The sequence below is a fragment of the Vanessa tameamea genome, chromosome 21 (assembly GCF_037043105.1).
Source record: "Vanessa tameamea isolate UH-Manoa-2023 chromosome 21, ilVanTame1 primary haplotype, whole genome shotgun sequence".
Taxonomy (NCBI): Eukaryota; Metazoa; Arthropoda; class Insecta; order Lepidoptera; family Nymphalidae; genus Vanessa; species Vanessa tameamea.
The window spans coordinates 9,432,169-9,454,315 of NC_087329.1; the positions used below are offsets into that span (position 1 = coordinate 9,432,169).

Sequence of the window (22,147 nt, forward strand, 5' to 3'; positions counted from 1 at the left end):
CGCCACCAACATTGGCAGCGAAGATGTTACGTCCCTGGCTCAAAGTCAGTACTTTTTGTGAATTTTATTTATATAAAACTTTAATAATTGTATTTAAGTTTATAATTAAAAAGATTATATAATAATTTAAGTCCAGTTATTTCTTTTACGTTCTACCAACAGTGACTCAATTATAAAAATCAACTCTAACTTGACCATTTTTAAGTGTTGAAAAAAATGCACGATTGGAATTAATTTCTTCAGCATCAGATCTAATTAAAATGGACAGACGCAAAAGTCAATGGTTAAAAACCTTCAAGGATTGGAAGACAAAGATTCAAGTTAGTAGCCACCGCGCGGCAAGCCCCAGCGCACGCGCAGAAATAGCAGCCTAGTTAAATTTATTTAGAGGTTGTCTGTTTAAAATTACCACAGATAATAAATCGTTTCTGACGTTTAACATTTGATTTCCGCGCGCTTTTTTCTGAGCGGGATTCAGTTGTGTTTGAATATTGTTTTTTTTTCTATGTTATCTGCAGTCTAAGGGTAAGTTATTTGATAATTTATTAATTTTATAAATGTAATATTAAGTACCTGTGCATTAATATTTTATTATTACGATAAATAAATAATTGATGACAATGAAAACGGACCGTTTACATTTAGCCGTATGAATACCTAATTACGTAGGTAATTGTTAGAAGCAATTAGTATTTTTTTTAATATATTACAATAAATATATATAAAAACATAAATGCTCTCCAGCATTTTAGCTTGTTTCGGTGTTTCATGCGTAATGTTGAAAAGAAACAAAAAAAAATTATTTGAGGCAAATTTTAATTCTCTTTTTACAGGAGGGCTTTTAAGTCTTGTTATTTGCATATTAAATATGCACTATCCATCATGCATGGTTATTGGAAAAATGGTATTATGAATTTCATAAATATTTCATTTTGTTGAATTGATTTAATTCAGATTTTTTTTTTTTTCATTTTGACATGTTTTTGTTAATGTCACATAAACTCTTAATTGGACATTATTTTACTAAGTGCGTTTAATTCACTTTTATTTTGTATGAAGTTTACACAATATTAATTTAGTTGAATTAAATGGACTGTAATCGAAAATTTAGACACACAGCATAGATGTACTACATTCTCGATAAATAAAATACTATAGAGACAGTTAAAAAGCAAGAACTACTTTTAAACCCGAAACCTCTTTCTTTTAACTTTTTAGGGAATTAGAAAATAAAAAAAATATTTTCAAGTTTATTCAAAATATTTTTAACTAATTCTAATTAATTAAAACATTATTTGTAACAAAAAACTTGAGCTTTCGTAATATATATTTTTTTTTATTTAATTTTTTTTCCCATGGCCAATGTATTAATGTCGTATGCCAAAAGGAATTGGGGATTTATTATAAAGCACTCGCCAAAATCGCTGCCATATAAGTAGAACTAAACATATAAATTAATGAAAAGCTATTTTTGCGCGTCGGTGTCTTTTCTTTATATAAGTATCTAATTGCTTTTTATACTACATTTAAAACAAACTGATTCGAACGCGTTAGAATAATAATGTTGAATTATTATTCTATTGAATTTTTTTGACAAATCATGCAACGAAGTGAACGTAACTGGAAATTCAAATTTTTCTCTTGCTGAATTTAGACCGGTAACGGTTGAGGATGTTGGTCAAATAATCAGTAACTTAAAAAATAACTGTAGCTCAGGTCTAGATACGATAACCACTAAAGCCATCAAATGTGTAAAAACCTTGATGCTTAAAGAACTTACTGCTTGTATAAATAATTGTTTAAAAAAAGGAACGTTTCCAGATAGCCTTAAAAATGCAAAAGTCTCTCCAATTTATAAATCCGGTAAAAAATGTGATCCTGGAAATTATCGTCCAATTTCAATACTCCCAGTATTATCTAAAATTTTTGAAAGAATTTTGTACAACCAACTATTAGAACACTTGTCAAAATATAATATCCTTTATGAAAAACAATACGGATTTAGGCCCAAATCCAACACACTTTCAGCTACCATAGACCTCATTACTAAAATTAAACTTAGCATCGATAAAAAACAAATAGCACTAGGATTATTCATCGATTTAAAAAAGGCTTTTGACACTATCTCTCATGATAAACTTTTGACAAAACTGAGTAACATTGGCATTTCAGGAACTGCACACAATATATTCAGGTCTTATCTTACAAACCGATATCAGGTAGTTAAGTGTGATGGAGTAGAAAGTAGCCCCAAAGAAATAAAATTTGGCGTACCGCAGGGATCTATCTTAGGCCCATTGCTGTTCCTAATTTACATTAATAACATTTGTGAGGTTGATTTAAGGGGGGACATCACTTTATATGCTGATGACACCAGTCTATTTTATTTCAGTGAATCAATTGACTCCATAATTACCGACGCTCAACATGATCTTGATCTTCTAAATAAATGGTTTCAAAGTAATATTCTAACTATAAATATTTCCAAAACTAATTACATCATATTCTCTTCAAAAAATAAGCGAATACCTGAACATTTTACATTAAATATTAATAACCAAATTATAAATAAAGTAAACCACGAAAAATACCTTGGACTTATTTTGGATCACCACTTGACATGGAAACATCATATATTAAAAATAAAGTCAAAAATAATTTCTCTTTCTGGAGCTTTGCGCGGAATTGTTCGGTGTCTCCCACGTCATGTACGTTTTCTAATATATAACTCGCTCATTAAACCCCATATTGACTATTTGATTGAAATATGGGGCACATCCGCCAAAACGAATTTAGAACCTTTACAACGAGCTCAAAATAAATTAATTAAAGTTTTATTCAATTATAATTCTTTAACGTCCTCCCAAAAAATGTATAAAGATTTGAACCTAATGACTATTTTACAAATGTATCATTACAACACTTGCCTACTAATAAGGAAAATTCTAAATAAAGACATCCACTCCCAAATAACTTTTACAAAAAAACACCAAATCCAAACAAAAATGTTACGACGAGCAAATGACATAAATCTATACGCCCCACGAACTAATTACGGAAAAAGAACTTTAATGTATCAAGGTGCTCAGTTGTACAATAAACTCCCAACAGATATAAAACATGCTAAATCTTTGTCTACATATAAAAGACTTTTAAAATTCCATATTTTAAAACAAAACAAATAATAATATAATAATAAAATCTTCAAAATAAAAAGACACTTCCAGTTGCGCTCACTCTGTGATGTTTGTTGTTCTGTTATGAATAACTTTTTAATTTTACCCTCTGTTTCTGTTAACGCTAGTTATGTAAACAAATTTTAATGTACCTTATTTTTCTCCTAAGTGAATTTTATTCTTGTGAGAAATATTAATAAAGATATCTCAAACCGTAAACCGTAATGTTGAATTATTTATATTGAAGCGTTATTTTTCCAAATAAATGAAATAAACAATGCAATTAGATTTTTCATTAGGTTTTTATTGAAATTATTATATGATATTATTATTGAAATGTTTACACGAAAATATTCAAAACTAACACACAATTGACTAACTAAAGTTGAATTTATATTACAATATTTTTCATTTTAATAACAATTAAGGGTCAATTAATGCCTAATTTGATGAAATCGAATTTTAAAACGGCTACTCGACCTCGCACAGATTAAACTATACTTAAAAGCATGTTTATTTATTTTTTTTAATAAAAAGATTAAAACAATGACATAATCAGGTAGAGCCATGCGAACTATGTTTCGATACAGTAATTTATCTTACAGCACGAGTCGCACGACCCACGTCTATATTCTTGTAATATCTAAGTAAGATCTCTAAACTACTAATCCAAATTGTTACGCGTAAGAAATTAATCGGTTTTATACAAATAAATTGAACATAAGTTCGGTAACTTAACTCAGTTTTTTTTTTTAATAAAATATTTTTATCAGTTACTAGCCGTTCGTCTCTTAGTACATATTACTCCAGAATCCGGGTTATTGAGAATTTCTCGGCAGAAAAATCAAATAAGGTTTTAATGACCTGGGACCAATTTTGAACAATTGGTCAAGTCATCGCAATCGAATCGAAGTAATCGTTGCTGTTTCGATCGTTTCCAGTTCTACCAACACAACGATCTAGTCGCATTTCATTCGAAGTTGAATCGAAATAGAATTAGCAATTAGCAGGCGCCTGCACTTATAGGAGTAGCCTACAAATCTTACCCCGAATTTCTGATCAGTCGAGTTCTTAAAAGAAATATTCAAATGACATTTACGTCGGTAACTGCTAAATTGCATGACTACCTACATACTTGTAAATATTTTAACACATATAGTACAATTAAATTAACGTCGGTATTTTTTTTAGAATTTATATTGTTAAGGCCGAACAATGAGACATACAGAAAATATGTGTATATTATACAGCCTATTTCCATGCTGAAACCATAACCTATTGTAACGAGCGAGCATATCAATAGAAATTTAACATTTTGCATAAAACCTGAAACAAAACAGATACACATAAATACTAACTTCTTTATTATATTCGTATGAAGCGTGATAAATCTCTTATTAAATAAATTAGTTAATATTTTTAAAACTCAACAGATTGTGATGTGTTTTGTAAAAAAATTTACTTTATAATTTGTTTAGTCTCAATGCCAATGCCATTATTTTAAGTATATATATATATATATATATGTCACCGCAAAATTGTAAATACCGTTAGATTATAATCTATCGAAGTGCGTATATAATTTCAGTTAAATTATAAAAACTAACCTAACCTATCCGAAATATCATAAACTGTCGTAATTTTTCACGTTTTATTTTGAGTTAAATCACCGTTCACAACATTTCGGCAGTTTACAATCTCGCGAGATAGATTACAATCTAACGGTATTTACAATTATACAGTGATATATACATATGTACTAGACATTTACCAGTAGGGGGTCCTTACAAAATGCATAACATATTATATTATATCCATATATAAATACTCGTTTTTACAGATTATAAATACTTTCATATCAGACGCATGTAATTTATTTTTGTTTAAAAAAAATTCATAGATTTACGATTTTTTTTTCTACTATTTTTTACCACTAAAAGTTGGACCAGATCCTGAGATTTATAGATTCATGCAAATATACTATAAGGTTTAATGTAGTATTATTTCATGGAGTCTAAAAGCTTGTCGAGGCACTTCCTACTTGTTACTTGTTCTAGCGCTAAACAGTGCTACTTAGTATTGATACGTTTCGGTTTGAAGGCTGAGTGAGCCAGTATAATTACAGACACAAGGGACATAACATCTTAGTTCCCAAGGTTTGTTGCGTTTGGCGTCAATTTGCGACGGCGACATTTAACTATCAGAGTTGGCGAATTTAGCTACCATATTTTATTCCAATCGAAGAAGAAATAAAGATAAACAAACTAGATTAAGGGGACTACATGAGCTAAATGCAAGTTTTATAATGCAATAAAGTATAAGATCCGATGCAGTAAACCAAATGAAAAAAATATATGATAATCTTCAGGATACATGCTAGTTATTTGCTATTTTGAAAACATGATGTAATTAATTTGGTACGATAGAAAAAAATCACAAAGTTACCTCTAAAAAAATCTTTTAATAAATAAAAACTATACTTATGTACATTCAATAATTCTGGTTTTTTGTCAGATTATTCTACAAGCAATATATTATTTAACCTCTGCGTCACTTTTTTAATAACTTCAATAGATTTTTTTTAAATCAGATATTCTTATTTTCGAACAAAATTCGTACGCATGTGTGCGTAAACGCCGTGTACAGACATTGCCGGCCGAGGCCTGATGCTATACAGACGTGTCGATCTTTTCGTTACGAGCCTCATTACGTAACGAAATATTTTTTTGTCATTTTAATTGTAAATTCATTGTTTCATGTTTTCTTATAATAAATATTATTCTTTCTTGTAGATAAATATATTAAGTTAAAATAATGTAGTAGTAATTAGGCATTTGTTTTTTATTATATTATTTGTCATAAATTTTAATTGTGTAAATATGGGAAATGAAGTGAAACGCGTGAGGAAAACTAAAAAACTTTTATATAAATTAAGCGCCGAACATACTTATGAACGATATTAAAAGGTAAGAGTATTTTTTTAGTAAACATATTTTTTTTTTATAAATTATGAATATTGAAAACATCTATTAGAAAAAATGTGCAATCAGTTCGCATAGAATCAGATTTTTCGAGCTGTTCTTCAAATATTATGATAGAGTATTTGGTGAAAGTAAGGATAAAATCAATTGAGAGTGACTACGTTCGATCCCCATGATCTCGAAGCAATTTGATATTTTTCATTAAAAGTACTATGGGGCATATTTAGATACATATTTTTTAAATACATAATTTTATAATTAATAAAAATATAATTACTAACATATATTTATTTTTTACAGAATAAAGAAAGTCGAAAACAATAACACGGAAGCTATTTATATTGCGTAAGAGTTTAATTTTATCGATTTTGTTTATAATAGGAATTAAAGTTATGTATGAACTAATTTTAATAATAAAAAAAATAATGTAATTGTTGTGAACCAGAGAACTAGAATATTTAGAAGTGTCATTTGTACGTAATTTAAAAATTGTAATTTTTAGTAACGTCCGCCATATTAGATTGAAAATGGAAGCAATTCATGAATCGTGGATTGTCATCGAGACTAAATATGTGTGCCAACTTTCAGCTCCATAGCTTCAATGGAAGTAGGTGTAATATTGATTGCAAGATTTCAGGACATACGTACATACATTCATACATACAAGTGAAATTAAATAAAATATTTTAATAAAAAAATTAACACTAAATGTTTTTTTTTTGTAGTACCAAATCCAAATATTTTAAGTTTAATTAAATCAGTTTTATTATTTAATCATTTTCGAATAACAGTCCAAAGCAAAACAAATAATTCTAATATCCTATCTATTTTTATGAGATTTATAATTAAACCTAGTATGATTAACCTAGTTAACCAATGATTCAACCAAATCGACTTGACGACATTTTTTTCTTGTAAATATTTAGATGTTTTTGTTTTAATTGAATTTTTTTTTCTTTGTGAACCGATATTAATAAAACGAACAAACACTACGCTATATGTTACCCCACGGTTACTACACTACAGGTTTCGAACACTTACGATTTTATTATATAAATAGATTATCAAACTTTTATAAAATATTAAAAATTGGTATGTTTTAATATTTAGTATAAGAACTAATTGTGGTAGGTATAATAATATAAATAAAAGAAAAAAAGGTTAAAACTAACTGTCTATTTTATTGTGTACAAAATATAAATAAAAATATTGTAAGTTTAATTGAATCAGTTTTTTTTATAATCATTCGTTAACTAACATCGAAAGAAATAAAAACAATTCTGTTGTCCTATCTATTTTTTATGAGATTTATGATTGATCTTACTTCGCTCGGTTTGGCGCCATCTATTAGAATATTTGGGCGTAACCTCGTTACCTCGCTTAACCATTAGTTCACGGGCTTGCCGTTTTTGTCGATTTTGTAAGTGTGTGCGTGCAATTCTCAAGGGCACTTAGCTCTTGTAGTCCCCTTAATCTACTCTATACGGTTAATAGCTCAGCCATATTGTGCGCTACTAACAGTTTTTGATTAATATATCATTATTTATAATTCAAGTCTATTTTACTTCCAATGTTTCAAGACAACTTCGTCGACTTTCAGAACGCCATTTTTTCGAAAATCCCCAATGAATATCATAGATTATTCGAGCTCAACCAATGATATCGCGTCAATTCGGTGTCAAATGTTTATTTGGCTTTTGTTCTCTTATGGTTGCAATAAGAAGAAACTCTATTTGGAAAGAAGCAAACTAATATACATACGTAATTGTACCAGCGGAAACGCTTACCGTGAGAACGAAACTGTTAATAACATTGCCTAATTTGAAACATTTGAGTTTTGTAACGAAATATTAATACGAAAATTAATATTATAAAGCTATAATAGATCCATTCACTCCTGCTCATTCATGCTAAACTATTCTTCATTAGTATGAGTGACACTCGTGCTAAGATGTCAAAGTGTGCGTGAGATGACTAATGTAAGAACAAACACGGTAAATGCGTTAACAATTATACTATAACAAATACACGCAGAAGCACGCCGTTAATTTAACGAGGAGGGGCAGGGCCCCGTGAGCGAACACTATAAACATATATAACTATAACTTTCTCATTTAGTGATAATAATGCTCTTCTGGCTGAATTTCAGCGGTGATAGACTGTATAACTCTGCACATAACATATTACAATGTATGCACAAACAATGAACTTTTCTTTCCTTCACAAATCTACGCGTGTTTGCTCTCGATGTCACCGCCTAACTGTGACATCGATCCCATAGCGCACGAAGAAATTTGGCAAGTCTTTTCTTTGTCGCACCGCCAAAAAATGTAATTCTCTACCAGCACACGTGTTCCCCTCATCTTATAACCTGGGTGCTTTCAAACGAGGCGTGAAGATACATCTTGCGGGCCGCCATGGCGAAGGCGACTGGTGCAGCTCATTCCTGCTGACAGTAGTGGTCGTTTTTGCATTTGGACTAACTTCCACTTACATGAGGTGGAGTGGAGTCATATGCCCAACTGGACAGTATAAAAAAGAACATTTTTTTCGATTCTTCGCATTGAATGATCGAAGGGATCATGCATGATACGGCTTTATGTACTTTCCAAAGCAATGGAATGTCATATACTAAACGTTGGTAACGTTCTAATAACATCACTCCTGTTATTATTAGAGCTAATTGGAGACGAAAGTGTGAAAGCTGAAAACCCAAATCTTTTTTACTTGCATTACACCAAAATTTATACTTTAGTAGGCGCTACTACACCAGCAGCGTATTTTGTTTAACAAGAGTTTTTATTATATTAAAAATAATATATTTACATAGTATACATATACATAATACTTTATAAACGTATATTCGTAGTTCATAACGACCGCTTGGAAACGTTACGTTAAATTCAAAAAGGCATTAAACATAAATTATTGTTGGCTGAACGACGTTAACCCTTTGCTCCACTGAAGAGAAAAACAAAAAGCTTAGTCATGTGTACAGGCAAGACCTTGGAGCTAAAAAAATAAATAAACGAAGCAGTTTTTTCCCCCGAGTCCATTCAGGACAACTATTTTTTTTCTTATTAATTGTCAATTGATGATTGTGCGAATGTGGCGTGACGTATTTATACATTTTTTTTTTAATTTCATCGCATTTTTACCGAATCACGTTTCTATTGAACCAAATAAATTTTAACATTAATGTAATATATTATTAAATTTTGTTTATAAAAACGAGAGCTCTAGATTTTTTTTTAAATTTACAATTTAATTCGATGTCGAACGTGTCAAATGAAGTGACTGAATATGCTAGAACCTTTTTGCGTAACTTGACCAGGGGGCTTAGGGGCTGTTAAAATTTTATACGCTAACCTAATTATTATTAAAACTTACTTTCAACGTTATAATATTAAAATTTCAATACCAGAGTGCAATAAAAATGTTTTATTGATTTGAACATTTCTGACGCCTAAAACGTATGCATATACGTAATGAATAATATGCATATATTAATTTTTATTTTCATATCTATCGTTTCAAATGTATTATTAATTAGTGGCAACATAATCTGCATGAGTTTTGTTTTTATTTAAGTACAAGATAACGCCAAACTTCCGACACGGCAATGTCAATAAAACCTCCATGGGGCAAGGTAGTCGATTGTATAATCAAATTCCGAAGCTATTTTTAACTTTGCCAATTGATACATTCAAATAATTTATTAAAAAAATATTAATAAATCTGACATAATACTCAACACTAAACAGATGACAAAAAAGCGTGGAGTTAGTACTTGTTGATTTTACAGGTAGATATATGGGCTCAGGATACGTGCGCCGGCCGAGCGCTGACAAGAGAGTCCTTAGTTGGCATGTTCCTTCTTTTATATTGTCTTTGAATCAAGTGTGGCCCGTAGCACGTGTTGTTTACAACTGCTTAATGAGGGTAGGCACCGTCATATATATATTTATTTACAGTTTAAGTACCATATCTTTATAATTATTTGGTGAAAGTACAATGAATATCTGGTTTGTTCTTCTCCGTACAATCTGTACAATCTACATTACGAAATGGTGGTAGTTTTATATCAGTACCATATATTATAGTATAAATGCAAAATATCTCTATCTGTTTGTCCGTTACGCTTTCACGGCTAAAAAACTGAATCGATTTTGGTTAAATTTAGTAGCACGCTTGAACCCTGAAGACGTACATGGGCTACTTTTTCGCCCTCCGAGGGGGTATTATTCCTAATAAACGTATACAATTTCATGAAGCATTTTCGTTACAAAATGAAATCCAAAAAAGCAGAGACTGTCAATGAGCATGAACTCGCTCATCTAGTTTAATATAACCCCGTAATACAGCAATTCAAAAGTGCTAAAATTATATTTATTTTTGTAAATATACAAACTTACCTTCTTTCTTGAACTTCCGTATACGCTAAGTTGAGAGTTACTGACAATTAAACTCGTCTTTTGTAAAAATTTTACTGTCTGTGGATTATCTACGTCATATTTTGTTCACCGAGTTATACTTTACTTCACCATTTTTAAATTGTTTGTAAACTTCAAACGACTATGTGTAGATATTGATCTGGCAATTTAATATTCATAATGTTTTAATGCAGTTTTGTATTGATATTAGCGCGGCATTGACGGGACAGGGTGAGAGGTGGCTTGCACAACCACGGGTCAATATCCGTAGCAAAACCCCATTCGGACGAAGCAATAGTATCATGCAAGAGACAACCAGCTCAATCAAACTGAAATAGTATTAGCGACATACAGACGAAATAATGTGATAAAAATAATGTAAAAAATGATATGGTACGAATCTAATATAACCTATATCACTCGGGAACAGACCTTGCCGGTTGTACCGGTGGTAGTTTCACTTATATTCGTATAGTTTGTTAAATGACGCTTCAAATGTGCTTATAAAAGCCTACTTGAATGAAGTATATTTTGATTTTTTTTATTATAGAGATTTAGAGTTTAAAGCATTAGGCTTATTTAAGAACCCTGAATTATTAAACCAGGACCTTTAAAGACTTTATTTTATATGGAAAGATTATCAATATTAACTAATGCTAACAAACTAATTGAATATTTAAAACTGTAATAATAAATAGATTCGTATATATTTTTTTCTCTATTACACTGAAAAACTTTAGATTTTGAATAATTCAAAAATTATAATCAGATTAAATATTCAATGCTAAAACTATATTATATTTTTTTTTATTCTAAATTTAAATGTTTTATTACAATTAACTTACATATAAATTAACTTATTCATAGTTGATGAAGCTTAAACATCGTAGCTCTCAAGATTGGCGCATTGGCGATGTAAGGAACTGTTAAGATTTCTTACAGCGCCGATGTCTTTTTTATAAAAAATACAATGATTTCACCAACCTAATTCAACATAAGTATTCCATCTTACAAGCCATTCATTAGAATAAAAACGATATAAACTTATAAGGCATATCAGGATAGAAGTCTACTACCACAAATTTATTTTAATAATTTGGTACACATGCTGTATAAAACCGACAGTCCTTTCACTTGCACGGCCCAGTCTGAAGTTCAGGGTCGAACGCAATTATTATTATTCTAAATTGTTAGCGTATGACTTGAACGAATAAATTGATTTATGCAGGCTAATTGAAGTTCGTATTATAAAACTTGTATTTACATAAATTAAATACCTAACAATCTTGGTGTTATTATTATTTTTATTCTGACTTTTATTTGTGCCAAGAGGGCATAGATTATTTCGCCAATGTCACGTGCGAATTAAAACTATTTCAATTGTGGATTCTGTTCATGAAAATTAAAATAATATTACTCATAGTTTATATATCAAGTAATTAATATTTATAATAACAATTAACCAAGTGATTAAATAAAATAAAATATCAATTGACTGTGATTGAGCGACCGTTGCTAATGGAAACATAAAAAAAAAATACAATTACATGTTGATATTTTTTATCTGTACTCAGATATAATTATTTATATAAAGTAATAAAAGTAAAGGCCTCTCTCTTTTGAGGAGAAGGTTTTGATCTTATTCCACCACGCTGCTCCAATACGGGTTGCTGGATACACATGACAGAATTTAATTGAAATTAGACATAGCAGGTTTCCTCACGATGTTTTTCACCGCTAAGATGAGAATTACAAACACAAATCAAGAACGCGAAAATTTTGCTCGTGTGCTGCTCTGTGTGAAGTGATGCTTGTCTGGGTTTGAATACGCAATCATCGCTTAAAATACATACATGTGCTAAGCATTGAGCTATCTCGGCTTATTTATATGATAAAAATAAAATATAGTTTTTAATTATTATTGAATTCTTATGTTACTCGAGAATAAGTACCATTTTATGTTATATAAATTATAATAAGGATAATATGTTACTTATTAAGTATTCATGACGGTTATAATAATGATTTAATCATATTAAATACTAAAGTGTTAAGCTTTGTACATAGATATACAGTTATAATTGCGAAACAGTCGTATTTTAACGATAAAAACTATACAATAAGGATTTATTAAAACAAACAAAAATTAAAAAAAAATAAAATTATCAGCATTTTTTTTTTTTAAATGTTAATAATTTTATTTTTAAGTTTTAAATAAAAATTATTAGCATTTTAATTTTAAATATTAAGATATAAATCGCAGGTTTATTAACTACATTTGACGTTCGAACACGCTACACTGTAAGGTACTCCGCTACGTACTTTTAGGGTCTAAATCAAATGAAAATACTCTTTAGTGTCCACCACTAAACATATATAAAATGTATACAATATCAATATATTAATATTTATATTCGAACTAGCTGTGCCCGCGACTTCGTGCGCTTTTGAATTTAACAAGAAAATTATTGTTCAGTTCGCAGATTTTACTGTAACTTATTAATTCTGTATTAAGCACCTTTTGTGATAGTGAGTCGTTGGTGGGAGGCACCCGACGTGACGGCGGAGTGGCATGCGCGAGGGCTGCGCGCGGTACTTCTAGTTATTCCTTATTACATCAGCTATTTGCCAGTGAAAGTCCCGTCAAAATCGATCCAGCCGTTCCAGAGATTAGCCGGAACAAAAAGACAGACAGACAAAAATTGTAAAAAAAAATATTTTGGTATATGTACCGTGTAGATATACATATGCATTTAGTAAAAAGCGGTTATTTTAATGTTACAAACAGATACTCCAATTTTATTATATGTATAGATATTTCAAGGAAGTGTCCTTAGGTGTCATAATGGAAAATTTAAAAAGTACTTAAGTTATAAAGTATTGTAAGTAAAAAGTAAGTATTTAAATATTAACTTAAATTAAACTTAAGCAACAATCATATAATTTTTTTTTTAATATTCTGTATTCAAATAATAATCAACCCCTCTTTTATTTTCAAAGTAAGTCTCTTATATAAACAAGGGTTATACTTATGATAATAATTTCAAGATTAATATTCACATAAGTATAAAATAAAACTATTAATAAAAATTACTGTTAATATGGGAGTTGCAACCTTATCAAAATGAGATCATCTGATCAGTATCTCGTGCTTGGTTGTAGTACTTTGGCTATTTTAGACAATTGTCGGCTATTTATCTGCGTTTCCGTCAGACTAGTAAATTCCTTTCACTTCCACGTGCCGTTTGTTTGATTGCGTACTGGTTTTCGCCCCCGTGTTAGGGGGAATGAGCTTTCGTAAGGTTTAGATAGATTTAGATAGAAAAACGTAGCCTATTTCGGTCTTCAGGGTTCAAACTTACTTCATACAGAATTTCATCATATTCGCTTAAGTGGTTTAATTGTCAAAACAGACAGATTCAAATAAAGACATTAGAATAGATTTTTAAGTTGCGACATCAAAGGCTTACAAAACTTGATTCTCAAATTTTGACGAACTCCGTGGTCGAGTAGTGTGTACACCGGTTTTCATGGGTACGCCACTCCGAGGTCCCGGGTTCGATTCCCGGCCAAGTCGATGTAGAAAAAGTTCATTAGTTCTCTATGTTGTCTTGGGTCTGGGTGTTTGTGGTACCATCGTTACTTCTGATTTCCATAACACAAGTGCTTTAGCTACTTACATTGGGATCAGAGTAATGTATGTGATGTTGTCCAATATTTAATTTAATTTATTTAATTTAATAAAACTCAGTGTACTAAAACTTTATTAATGCATGCTTCTTACTACTTGCATATCCGATATTTTTTTGTTTTTATTTCTTTAATCTCATATTATCTTAATATGCTCATTAATTCGTACTTTTACTTTACTTAAATGAATATTTCATACAGTGTTCTGTAAATCGGTTAACTGATTCTCCTTTGACCGAACGTTGACGAAATTCATAAAAAAAATCATCGTACATACATTTTTTATCTTATTTAAAAAAGGTTATCTGTAACATAACAATTCAAAACTGGTCGAAGTTATCTACCTAAACAAATTATATTTTCAACAAAAAAAATTATTTAACATATGTTTCGTTGACTATTAACTATATTGTTTGTAAAAAATGCGAAAAACACGTTCAGTATAATCATGTACACGGAAGCTTTAAGCTTATGTAAGTAGAGCCAAGTCCGGTTTGAACGTGACAACCGCCTACATTGTCGGCACACATTAATATTTTACTTAACCACACAAGGACAACGTAAATAATCTATGTATCTACATTATTTAGAGCAGGATTAAGTGATTTGATACTTGACACATTTTTTTCTTAATAATATTAATGTTTTAGGCAATATGTTGTAATATATGTATAACCTATTCCAATCGAAAAATAAAATAAGATAAAATAAACCTTAGATTTACGTATTTCCGTTCAGTCGTTATAATTTTACCGACGACTTAAAAAACATTTTTCAACAACATTAACGGCCTTTAAATTTCCCACTGCCGAGCTAAGGCCTCCTCTCCTTTTGAGGAGAAGGTTTGGAGCATATTCCTCCACGCTGCTCCAATGTGGGTTGGTTGGTACACATGTGGCAGAATTTAGTTGAAATTATATGACACATGCAGGTTTCCTCACGACGTTTTCCTTCAACGCCGAGCACAAGATGAATTATAAACACAAATTAAGCACATGAAGATTCAGTGGTGCTTGCTGGGTTTGAACCCGCAATCATCGGTTTAGATGTACGCGTTCTAACAATCATCATTAAATCACAGCCGATTTAAATAAAGTTGTAATGTATATATACATCTAAACATCCCTATGAATCACTAATGGTAGTGAAAAATAATGAAAATTCGTTCGGTAGTTTGGTAGTGTATTGCGTTCAAATAGATAGACAGATATTCAAACGTAGTACTATCCCTGCGAATCCAGGCAGGTGCGACCGATACTTTTCAGATACGAGTGCAGTCACAAATCGAAACGACCAAGACTATTGACCTCGCGCTACACGGAAATAAACTGACAGAAAGTGACATTGACACTCGCTAATTTGTTTCTTTTTTTATTTACACAAGCTAATGACATATTCTGCAATGCCTATTATTTCAATTTAAAACTTTCAACGTTTTAAAGTTTCTGCTCGATCGTACAAACAAAACATTATTTAAAGAAGTTGAAGTCTTCTTGCAAAATCACTTAGATGATGTAATTTGTAGCACATTTCGATTAATTATCGTGTCAACGCGATGACGTCACAACTTCCGGTCAAGGAACTAAAATTAAGTTCAACTCGTTTTGTATAATGTATTTAAAAATACATGATAAATTGCAGTTGACACGCGCGGCTCTCTCTGCGCGTGAGTGGAGGAGGGCAAATTTTGTTTTCCCCTGACAACACAAACTCAAATTCCCATTTTTAATATAATAAGTTAATATTCTAATTAACTACTTGAATACGAAATAATCTCACAATATACCCAACACTACTCGTAGCAAATTTTGCTATACTCGTTTAATTTTAAACAATGCCCTTTTCAATAGAAGTATGACCAATTATTTACATACATTAAGTCAACATCATTACATAGTATAAAACGAAGTCGCTTACCGTCTGTCTGTCCCCGTGTATGCTTAGATCTTTAAAATTACACAACGGATTTTGATGCGGTTTTTTTTAATAGATAGATTGATTCAAAATGAAGGTTTATATGTATAATACATGTACAATATAGTAGAGAAACACTGATAATTTTAGAGGTTTCTAAAGTTATGTCGTTAATAAAGGCATTTTTTGCGCTTACATTGCAAACGCTAGCTGAACTCTACGAGATAGATTAAAAGAATGTACTACAGTATTGTACACCTTATAAAGGTCTTCAAAAAAGTCCATACTGATTATGTGTATCTCTTAGGAATAGCACACAATAACCATTTTTTTATCCTGTAGTTTTTACGAGAAATAATGGCTTATTTTCGAAGCGATTTTAAGCAATACAGCATTGATCCTTATCCAATTAAGTACCTTAAATACATTGTGAATTTAATAAAGATCAATATTGCCTATAATTTAAATGAATATTTTCGAAGATATTACAGATTTAAAACGCAGGGTCATAGCGGTTTGTATGGTCTAATGACAGAAAAACTGTGAACTGTGTTGTAAGACATTCTGTAGTATATTTAGTATTCGCATTGCACACGGGCGAAGCCGGGGCAAGTCGCTAGTAATAATTATATTCCATCTCGCTCTGAACATGCCACATTATAAGTAGCAAAAACTTGAAGTAACTTCACCAAGGACGACACGACGTCCAATGACACTACGCTTCAACGTGTTAACGCTTCATTCATATGAAATAGTAAACCTTAGTAGTAATCAATGATACGTCGAAAATTAAATGATATACTTCTATTGTTTGGAAGGGCTTGTGCAAGCCCGTCTGTATAGCTACCACCCACTCATCAGGTATTCTACCGCCATTCAGTGTTATTGAGTTGCGGTTTGTAGGGTGAGTGAGCCAGTGTAACTACACGCATAAGGCACATAACATCTTAGTTTCCAAGGTTGGTGTTGCATTGTTGAAATAATGAATAGTTAATATTAATAAAGATTCAATAAATATAATAATAATCATTCCTTAATAAAAATAATATTTCTTATCGTCATTGTCTATGGGCTACTGGTGATCACTTACATTCAAGTCACCCAAATGCCTTTCCAACTTTTGATATCATAAAAATATATACACATCAAGAAAACATTATGATTTTAAGTTTATTAATCATTTATAATTAGTTCATGAATGTTCGGTTCAGACAAGCCGCTACACATTCTGTGACCTTGCTCTCATAATCTTAGATACACGGAGAGAGTTCAGGATTTCTTTTAGAGGTGCGGGAACGTAAATATTTCAACATTTTTAACAGAAAAAGCCTATAAATAATGTTCCGTCCAGGGATTCGAGGCCAAGTCATTGGCCTTCCAATCATTAAATTGATATATAATTAATAAAATCAATAAGAAAGGTCACTGTATGCTCAAAGATTGAATTATAAATTCCTTCGCACGCCAAGATGTTATCACGAAACACGCGACTTCGTGACTACATTGATGTTGCGCGGAAATTATATGTTAAAATAAATCACATTGCTAATATCATAAAGTCATTAATTTACATAGAGACTGATCACACTAACTGTGATAGATTTACTTGCTGGTCGGGCTTTGTGCAAGCCCGTCAAATATTCTACCGCCAAGCCAGCCGCCAGCAGTACTCAGTAGTGTTGTATTCCGGTTTGAAGGATGACTGAGCCAGTGTAACAGGCACAAGGGATATAACATCTTAGTTCCCAAGGTTGTTGGAGCATTGGTTATTTTATGTTATGTAAGGAATGGTTAATATTTCTTACAGCGCCATTGTCCATTTGCTCGTCCACCTACCGATATTACAAAAAAAAAATGCGTTTGAATGAGATATGTAGAGCTATTCAATACGAACAAACTCGAAACTCACAGATCACGATCGTGAAATGTCAGAAATTTAAATGAAATAATTAACACATCGCATCCAAATAGCGCATCACTGTGAGTGAGTTACAGAATTAGTTCTCAATATACATTCATAGCGAAACGTAGCAAAACTTCGATTATTAGTATTGTTCCGCGAGGTTAAATAGGACTCCTTGATAAACATGGTATTTGTTTTCAAATAGGACTGACAGTACAGTATTAAAGGATTAATGTTAAGAAAAAACTTTACCGAGGTCGTGTTTTTACGTAATACATTTTAGGTAATCCATCGCTGAGAACATACAATAACAGACTATAAAAAGATTTACATACACACATACATTAGCAGCCTGTAAATATCCCACTGCTGGGCTAAGGCCTCCTCCCCTTTGAGAAGGTTTGGAGCAAATTCCACCACGCTGCTCCAATGCGAGTTGGTGGAACTCTGGTTTCCCTTCAAAACGTATAAAAAGATTATTACACTTAAATACAAGCGACCCGCCCCGGCTTCTCATAGGTGCAATTATTTTTTTAATTCAATTTAGAAATAATAATACTACCAGTGAATACATATTTATAATTTTTCATCATTCGTTCCTGAGATTACCACATGCATACATATAAACAAAATTTACCTCTTCATAATATTAGAATTATATCAGTCAAATTTGGTATAATACGGTATTTTTCCAACTAAACTATGTAGGTATATAATATTATATTATTCCAGATGTTCAAAAGGTTTTTGGGAGATAAAAGATCGTCAAATCAAACAAAGATATCCAAAATAATATGGCAATGGCATTGGTTTTTATTTTGAAATTAGAACAGACTAGAGGTTAAAAGATTTAAATTTTTGAATGGTTTTCCAAATTCAAAATGACCAATCAAAATGTGCTATCGTAAAGTCGATGGAATTCGCATTGAGCAATCACCAACCATATTTAATTAATCTTAGAAAATGACATAGAATTTACACATTCTAAATTTGAAAAATAGCTGGAACGAACTCCAGGGATTACGAGGCAGAAAAAGTAGGTAAAGTTAAATGAAAAATACCGCATTTCGTTTAAAAATAACCCAAAATTGGGAATTATAAATAATCGAATACCTAGTAGAACAGTAAAGTAAATTTATATTAGAGATCAAGTCCCGAAATAACGCATATGATAAATTAACATCACCTCGATATTGATTTGGACATTAATGTTACGAAATATTTCACTATGTGGCTGGCGCACTATAAACGTAGTTTATACACACAAACATACAGGTTTTGTCCGGTTGATGGTCATTCAAAACGAGTAAATATTTAAAAAATGTAAATAAGTAGTTAATTATATGAAGTGTTCCAAAATATCGTTAAGCAAGGCACTATACGTATATAACTACAGACAAAAGGGACACAACATTATAGTTCCCAACATCGGTGACTGATTAGCAATGTAAGAAATAGTTAAAATTTCTTATATTCCAATATCTATGTCAGTGGTGACCACGTTGCCTGTTATATAAAAAAAAAAACAAATTGAAATTTTTCGAAATTCGAATGTCGATAAAACTATGGAACTCAGCTAGTGATAAATACACACCTGCGGAAACCTTCATTGGTTTTATTTGAAAATAAAAAATCGTTACTCAATTAATTAAAAAAAAATCTCAATGACGCAGAGAGTATAAAGTATAAGCTGTACCGTTTCGGAAGGATCCTACCGAGAATTTAACCTCTTTTAAAATTAGAATAACAATTGCGATCGGAAATTAGTATTCCTAACGTTCGTCTACTTCATACTATAACTATTCTTCGCGACTTCTCGTCATTATTTTTTTTATTTTATTTAATCAGATTCCTAGTTTAATTACTGTTTATTGTTACGATGAACAGACAGAGTTACTTTCGCATTTATAATATAAATCTTCAAAAAAGTTTTATATTATAAACTCAATTGTTTTGCATTCGTTATGATTTTTCCGACATCTTCAATAATCTTCGTCATACGTCATCAATATACATTTAAATCTATCACATGAATCACTTCGTCGATTGATGAAAACCGTTCGAAATTCCGTTCCGTAGTTTTTTTTTAATTGATCACGGTCAGGCAAAGGTACAGAGGCGGACTAACTTTGTTTTATAATATGAACTCAAATTACATTTTTTATTTTTTATATATATATTTAATAAAAATATCGAAGCAGAATATGTAGCGAATTAGAAATCAACAATTTAGACATATAGAGTAATGTAACATCAGAGATTGTATCGATTGCAGATTCATCGCGGCGACCTTGGCCCAGTTCTCTGACACGTGTGGTTGTCTGTGTACGAGTTTTGATATTATACACATTGTTTGTATATCTTCTAAACACGCTAACAAGGCACTTGAGTGTATTACGCGCTATTCTAATACATAATGGATTAATATCTGATTAGTGAATTGGTCGTGGAATGGGGTTTTACTTAACGGTATATGGACTAAATATTCGATCCTGAATATAAAGCACGGGTTTTTTTCCTTCAGATTTTAGGACAACCCTAGTAATCATATGAGATTGATTTAGGTGTTTGTCGTTATGTTTAATTTTATATTAAAATAATATATTGAGTAATTATTCACATATTTACCAACGAGCAGCGATGGGCACAAATTCTATATCATCGGTAACTCATATAACATGTTACGATTTATTTTTGTCACTTGGTTTTTACAAAACATAAAAATATATATATATCAAACACAAGTACACTAACACAAGAGTTCAAATTTAGAGGAGCTCTTAGTATGTGTATCTACGAGTATGAGGTGATTTTTTAAATTGGATTAATTGATATATTTTTTTAACGTGACGTGAATTTATTTGAATGTATTTCGTCAAGTTCGCTGAAAAATAGGGCTATTCTGTTATTACAAAGTCGATACTCAGCGCAGAATACGTTCGGGAATATCAGAAGGTGATAAGCGACATTGATTCTATCTGTATATTAATATGTTAACAGCAAAAACTGTACTACTTTTTATGCATATTTCCCACTCATTAGATACCTACAGCAGCACAGCAAACAGCAACAGTTTGTATTGTTATATTCCTGTTTGGGTGAGCCTATGTTACAGCAGGCACAAGGGACATAACATCTTAGTTCCCAAGGTTGGTGGCGCATGAGATGTCTTATTATTGGCAAATCAATTTTGACCAATCGGCGAGCGACAATTATAATTTAAAAGAATATACGTATTATAATAGCGTAACACTATAAGGAAATATTCAACGTATTACAAAACAGCACTGCTAGCCCTACCAATAAATTAAATAGTTTATTATACCGATATTAAATAACTGATACAATATTAACTTCAACGGATTTTAAATGTTTTGTTTAACTCGAGGCTGACATTTTTATAGTAAGCTCTGATGATAAACAAATGTATAATTAAACATAATTTATTTAATTATTCATATGCATATAAAATAGTACTATAAATAATATTACCCTTGGTCTTTGAAAGTATTGTTGACCTACATTTTAAAATTAACAGATTTGATGGAGGCACAATGTTACTTAAATATGTAGAATAAATAAAATGAATTCCTGTAAACGACTGCGCTCCTGGTATCATAAATACAAATTAGTCGAATTTTTCGTTATACTCTACTAATCTACTTTTATGTAACTTACCGATGTTAACGGAGGCGTGACATTAGTTATATAAATAAAAATGTCGTAACGCCAAGTATGAAATATCGAAATCGATAACTATTTAAGTAATTTAAAATTAAATTAAATCCACAATAATATTGAAAAACATAAAAAAAAGAGGCATGATCTTTACCCGGAGGCGCGGCAATAGATAATTTACATAAAAAATAATTAACTTCTGTGAGCGTCTGTGCTCCTGGTATTAATAAATAAATTACACTGTTTTTTATTCTTACAAAAAAAAGACAGATCCGTAGTGCGCGACTTCTTGTTTTAAATTCATCATCTTATCATTTGTCCAGTGGAAAATTTAACAGAAACAAAAGTCTATATTATAAATAAAAAAACGCG

General features: G+C 30.9%; 1 protein-coding gene across 1 annotated transcript in view; it reads left to right on the forward strand.

Annotated features, from left to right (window-relative positions):
* The first annotated feature begins 309 nt into the window (after positions 1-309).
* Positions 310-22,147, forward strand: part of LOC113395510 (D-xylose transporter) — a 56,506-nt gene continuing 34,668 nt past the window's right edge. Inside the window, exon 1 of the mRNA XM_064218373.1 lies at positions 310-525. The gene's annotated coding sequence lies outside the window, so the exon portion shown is untranslated. The remainder of the gene's footprint in view (positions 526-22,147) is intronic.